This window comes from Monopterus albus, unplaced genomic scaffold (assembly GCF_001952655.1).
Source record: "Monopterus albus unplaced genomic scaffold, M_albus_1.0 scaffold270.1, whole genome shotgun sequence".
Classification (NCBI taxonomy): domain Eukaryota; kingdom Metazoa; phylum Chordata; class Actinopteri; order Synbranchiformes; family Synbranchidae; genus Monopterus; species Monopterus albus.
In genome coordinates, this window is record NW_018128150.1 from 701,389 (window position 1) to 707,515 (window position 6,127).

Sequence of the window (6,127 nt, forward strand, 5' to 3'; positions counted from 1 at the left end):
CCAGCTCACTAACAGGTCAAGGCTAAACAGCAGCACATTCTCCCCACCTGACACCATATACCTGTGTGTGTGTGTGTGTGTGCGCACACGCCCCCAGATTAGCCAACTAGCTGACTACTTGACTTCACCATGCAGAGTCAATGTTTTAAACTTGACATTGACTAGCCGCTGAACATGTCATCGCTACCAGCAGCCCTACCTGGTGTAGCAAAAGCTGTTCTTGTGGTGTTAGTGGCTTTCTCCACTTAGCAGAAACCTGCACCCTGATGAAAGGGCACAGGAATTCAAACTGAAAGCAAGACATGAGGGGGGCATTCCGTGCCTCTCCAATCAGAACAGTTGTCTGTCTATCAACAGGACTGTGTTTGACAAACCGTCTTCACCAGGCTCACCGACAGCAAAAATGTGCTGGACAAAAATATGTAGGCTCATCAGGAAGGAGCCAGCAATGTTTTTACATATGGCTTTATTGATTTTACAGGGTTTTCCCCAACTTTACAGTGTCACCACACAAGCTTGATCAGTCATAACAGAAAGGCTATAGGTTTACAGCATAAAGTAACAGGGGATATGTGTGATTTAAACAACTCTATGTGGAAATTACGCTTCACTAAATGCACCAGAGAAAAAGGCTTGAGGCATAAAACAAGTAGGGGATCCAGGGGTGTCGTGGAGTGTCATTTGCTAGAATGGAACACAATCTGTTGTGAAGACATGAAAGACAAGTGTAAAAAAACACATAAAGCAACTTTGCAATCTGTGTTCACTGATTTAATAGCCACCAAACCATAATTTGAGGGCTCCTGGGAATGGAAACAGTAAGATAACTAACTTGAGTCCCATTAGCTGTTAACCTATATTTGTTTGCATTCTGGCAAATTAGCACCATTAGGGGTATGTACGTAAATGAACTATTAGCAGTTCCTGTTTGCAGGAATGTACATACAGCTATCACTGGATTACACTGATACTGAAGAAAACTTAAATACACGATAATTCTGAAGAAAGTTCTACAACAATTAGAACTATATTTTCCATATCTGTATGGAACTTTGAGAACCTTAATTAATGGCATGAATTTTTATTTTAGGACTAAAAAAAATGTCACCCTAGTTTTTGGGAGCTTGGGGGTCCCTGATAATATATCAATCATAAAATGTCCCCTCAGGGGACATTTAGCAGGGGGGGACATCTTAGCATCTTATAGCATCTTGTTGCCTCAGGGCAACAAGATGCTATAAGGGTACTAAAACACCAAGGTTTTCTATATTATATAATAAGTGGGATGAGGAACAAACAAGCAATAAATACATTAGAAGAAGTTTTATTTCAGCAAACATCGGCCATAAATGGTTTATCAGTCAGTGGGTTAGAGATTAGCTGCAGTGTGTGTTTGTGTTTCTGAATGTGTGTTCCTGTGGGGTACTGTTTCTCTTTTTTACAGAGCACAGTCTGTATTATTCTGTATGGAACCTCAGGAAGCAGTTGCTGGTGGATGTGAAACAGAGGTGGACATCACATTTTTGGCATTTGGCTTTAGGTGTATCTTTGCATCCAGGTACCTTGCATCTCCCTTTCTTTTCATCGAAGACCATCCAGTGGGCTGTGGTGTCCAGACGCACATCAGGGACCAGAATGGGGGCAGTGGGTCCTTTTCTCCTCTTTTCTTCATACTCCCCAGCAATTGTGGAACTGGGACGACCTTTCTTATGCTCCAGATTCATGTCACTTTTGCATAAGCTTTCTGCAATATATAACTTGAACGTATGAAGCTTCATCTGTTCGTCTTGTCTCATCCGAGTGCTGCTGCAGTCTCATAGAGCAGCCAGGCAGTCACGATGGTCATGTCAGCTGGTGGTCATCGGACAGGCCATCTGTTTTCAAAAGAAACCCAGAAGCATAAGATTAGAATAGGTCATATACCTCTCTTCACCCACTGATGCCCACACATATGCACATGCACACGCATGTTCATTACATGCAGTATGTTACTCTATTGACCCTGATCTCCTAACTCTGCCTCAAACCTGATTCTGGGGTCCACTCTTCCTCACTGTCACTCTCCTCAAGCTCACTGTCCTCACTGTAGGAAGGAATGAGCCTAATTGCTCAATCATGTTGAGGCATGGGTGTGAGTGTATTGTGAGTCAGTAATGTATGGTTTCATGCGGTTGTAGTGTATGATCCTTGCTTTGGCCTGGGGCTTAGCTAAGTCATGAACCTCAAAATTGACAGGGGTGGAACTACCTGAGGGGCAAATTGACCGCAAAACCTCATAAGGGCCCACCTAACGAGGATATACAGTCTTATGCAAAAGTTTAGGCACCCCTTGATAAATAACAGATTTTGGTGATTTTTTATTTGAACAGATGTTAACACAGTTTCTCTTGGAAATGGAAAAAATGCACAATATTTTCAGCAAACAGTGATGCATAGTTACTTCTTATGCCATAAATTGAACAAAAATAAAAAATAAAAACATTATTATGGCATGGTGCAAAAGTTTGGGCACCCTAAGAGTTCCAGAGTCTCAAAGTCTCTCACAAGGTTTCAGACCTTAATCAGCTCATTAGATCTGATGCACAGCAACAGCTGTCATTGGTAAATGCCAATTTCAAAGCTGTACAAATACCTTGACTCTTCAAACCTTGTGCACACACTTGTGGACACCCAGCAACCATGGGTTCCTCTAAGCAGCTGTGTAAGACCCTGAAAATGAAAGTTATTGATGCCCACAATGCAGGAGAAGGCTACAAGAAGATAGCAAAGCGTTGTCAGCTTGCAGTTTCCACAGTAAGAAATGTAATTAAGAGATGGCAGATCAGGGGAACTGTGGAGGTCAAGATGAGATCTGGAAGACCAAGAAAACTCTCGGACAGAACTGCTCGTATGCTGGTCAGAAAGACAAATCAAAACCCCCATTTGACTGCAAAAAACCTGCAGGAAGATTTAGCAGACTCAGGAGTGGTGGTGCACCGTTCCACTGTGCAGCGATGCTTGCACAGACAAGGCCTTCATGGAAGAGTCAGCAGAAGAAAACCTTATCTGCGTCCCCATCATAAAATCCAACATCTGAAGTATGCAACAGGACATCTACAGAAGCCCGATGCGTTTTGGAAACAAGTGCTGTGGACTGATGAAGTTAAAATAGAACTCTTTGGACACAATCAGCAAAGGCATGTTTGGAGAAAAAAAGGAGCAGCATTTCATGAAAAGAACACCTTGCCAACTATTAAGCATGGGGGTGGATCTATCATGCTCTGGGGTTGTGTTGCAGCCAGTGGCACAGGAAACATTGCACGGGTGGAGGGAAGAATGGATTCCACTAAATACCAGCAAATTCTGGAAGCAAACATCACACCATCTGTAAAAAAGCTGAAGCTGAAAAGAGGATGGCTTCTACAACAGGACAATGATCCTAAACATACCTCGAAATCCACTATGGAATACCTCAAGAGACGCAGGCTGAAGGTTTTGGAATGGCCATCACAGTCCCCTGATTTAAACATCATTGAAAATTTGTGGGTAGATCTTAAAAGAGCTGTGCATGCAAGACGACCAAAGAATATTACAGAACTAGAAGCCTTTTGCAAGGAAGAATGGGAGAAGATCCCAAGTACAAGAATTGAAAGACTTTTAGCTGGCTATGAAAAGCGTTTGCAAGCTGTGATATCTGCCAGAGGAGGTGTTACTAAGTACTGATTGTGTAGGGTGCCCAAACTTTTGCACCATGCCATAATAATGTTTTTATTTTTTATTTTTGTTCAATTTATGGCATAAGAAGTAACTATGCATCACTGTTTGCTGAAAATATTGTGCATTTTTTCCATTTCCAAGAGAAACTGTGTTAACATCTGTTCAAATAAAAAATCACCAAAATCTGTTATTTATCAAGGGGTGCCTAAACTTTTGCATAAGACTGTAGTTTGTTGTATCGGTGGGCAGGGTCATCCACCAAAACCAAATCACCCTTGTTGTATGGTGTGTATTTCAAATGGCAGTCATAGTTCAGGCGTTGGAGATCTTGAGCCTTACTCGAGAAGCAACTGCTGAACGATAAACATAGGCTAGCTTCTTGTGCAATGCATTAGCGTATGCTGCAGGTGTGCCAGCAGTAGCTGAGCTGGTAGTGTTATTGTCCTGCAGCAGTGTGTCCAGAGGAACACGAGCTTCCCGGCCATGAGCCAAAAAGGAAGGTGTATGGCCTGTGCTAGTGTGTTTTGTGGTGTTATAAGCCAATGCAACCTGTGGGAGGCACTCATCCCACTCCGAGCCTGAGTCAAAAATAAGCTTGGAAACTTCGTCTTTTAACGTCCTGTTAAAATGTTCCACGGCACAGTCGCACTGAGCATGGTAAGGGGATGTGCGAAGTTTCTTAATTGACATCAAGGTACAAAGGTGCTTTATGAGGTCGGACTCGAACTGTCTACCCTGATCTGAGTGTAGGGCCTCAGGAACACCATGCTGTGGAATGTAATGGTCGAAGATGCAACCTGCCACTGAAACAGCAGTTTGATCCTTTAACGGATAGAGATTGACAAACTTGGTGAACAGGTCCATCATTACTAGAACATAGCGGTTACCCTTGGTTGAAACAGGCAACTCCGTTATGTCTGCTGCCACCATCTGGAATGGACGGGCAGGAGAGATGGGAATGAGGGGTGCCTGTCGTCGGGGCACAGGAGAACGCCGTGACTGGCAAGCTGTGCATTGCAAGCAGTGTCTGCCAATGTCAGAGGACATGTATGGCCAATAGAAGGACTGCATAGCTCTGTCTAATGTTTTGGCCTGACCGTAATGACCCACAGATGGGTGTCCATGGACATGTTTGAGTATGTCTGGAATCAGCAATGTGGGGATGAACACCTGCAACACATCATCACCAGAGTTGTGTACGTGTCTGCATAACATACCGTCATTAATGCTAAGTCGGTTAAACTGTGTCCACAGTTTCCTGAGGTATGGGGAAGCATTGCATAGCCTCCATAAGGATAGTCTATGTCCTGTTTCTATCCAGGAGAAAACAACGGCTAAGTCTGGATCCAACCTTTGTTTTTTCATCACATTCCAATCACTCTGAATGATAACGAGACTCGATGTTGTGCGACTTGGAAAGGTTGTTACCGAAATAACTTTTTCGGTCATTGTTGACATGTGAATTTGTGTCAAAATTGGATCCTTTTGTGGAGGTAGTAAGGTGGTCTGAGTTGCCGCCGAAAGGTTGGACACAATGTCCTGTGCGTGGTTATCAGACTCCACAAGGTTAGTGTCTGGGTGTCTGGACATGGCGTCTGCATTAAGGTGTTTCGCCCCCTTGGGGTGATTGACATGCCAATTGTAAAGGTCCAATTCTATGGCCCAATGAGCATGTCTACCAGTAGGATCATGGTCTAGTGGGAGTTCTTGATGATGTTGAAACTGGCCATGTCTTAACTTTAACAATGTTTGATGGGTCTGGCTCCTCACCAGCGCTGGAAACGTGATGACCCAGAAAAGTGACAGAGGCGCATGCTAGCTGGCACTTGGATGGTTTAAGTTTCAGACCAGCCACACGAAATCGCTGGAAAACCTCACGCAGGTGCTGTAAGTGTTGTGTAAGATCAGCACTGTAAACGATAATGTCATCGAGGTAGATCAAACAAATACGCCAGTGCAGACCTCAAAGCAGGAGTTCCATTAGCCGCTGAAAACTGGGAGGCGCGTTGGAGATGCCCATTGGCATCATGCGGAACTGATTCAGCCTGCTACCAGTGGAAAAAACTGTCTTTTCCTTGTCAGCTGGCTTAAGTGGAATTTGCCAGTAGCCAGCAGTCAAATCAATGGTGGTAAACACTTTAGCACCAGAAAGCCTGTCAAGGGTGTTGTCAACACGTGCAAGAGGTGCGAGTCTTTAATTGTAACCTCATTGAGGCGTCGATAATCGACACAGAAATGATATGTGCCATCCTTCTTCCAGACAAGCACAACTGGGGCTGACCAGGGACTGTGGGACTGTTTGATTATGTTGTTTTCTAGACGTTTCACCACCTCACGCTGTAATACCGCCTGAGTAGCAGGTGACGTTCTGTATGGGTGAAGCTTTATCGGGGCAGCGTCACCAGTGTTAATACTGTGTGTGATCAAATCC

General features: G+C 44.0%; 1 long non-coding RNA gene across 1 annotated transcript in view; it reads right to left on the reverse strand.

Annotated features, from left to right (window-relative positions):
* Positions 1-467: 467 nt before the first annotated feature.
* Positions 468-6,127, reverse strand: part of LOC109972823 (uncharacterized) — a 15,972-nt gene continuing 10,312 nt past the window's right edge. The window contains exons 2-3 of the long non-coding RNA XR_002276742.1: positions 1,563-1,874; positions 468-701 (exon numbers count right to left, since the gene is read on the reverse strand). This is a non-coding gene — a long non-coding RNA (uncharacterized LOC109972823). The remainder of the gene's footprint in view (positions 702-1,562; positions 1,875-6,127) is intronic.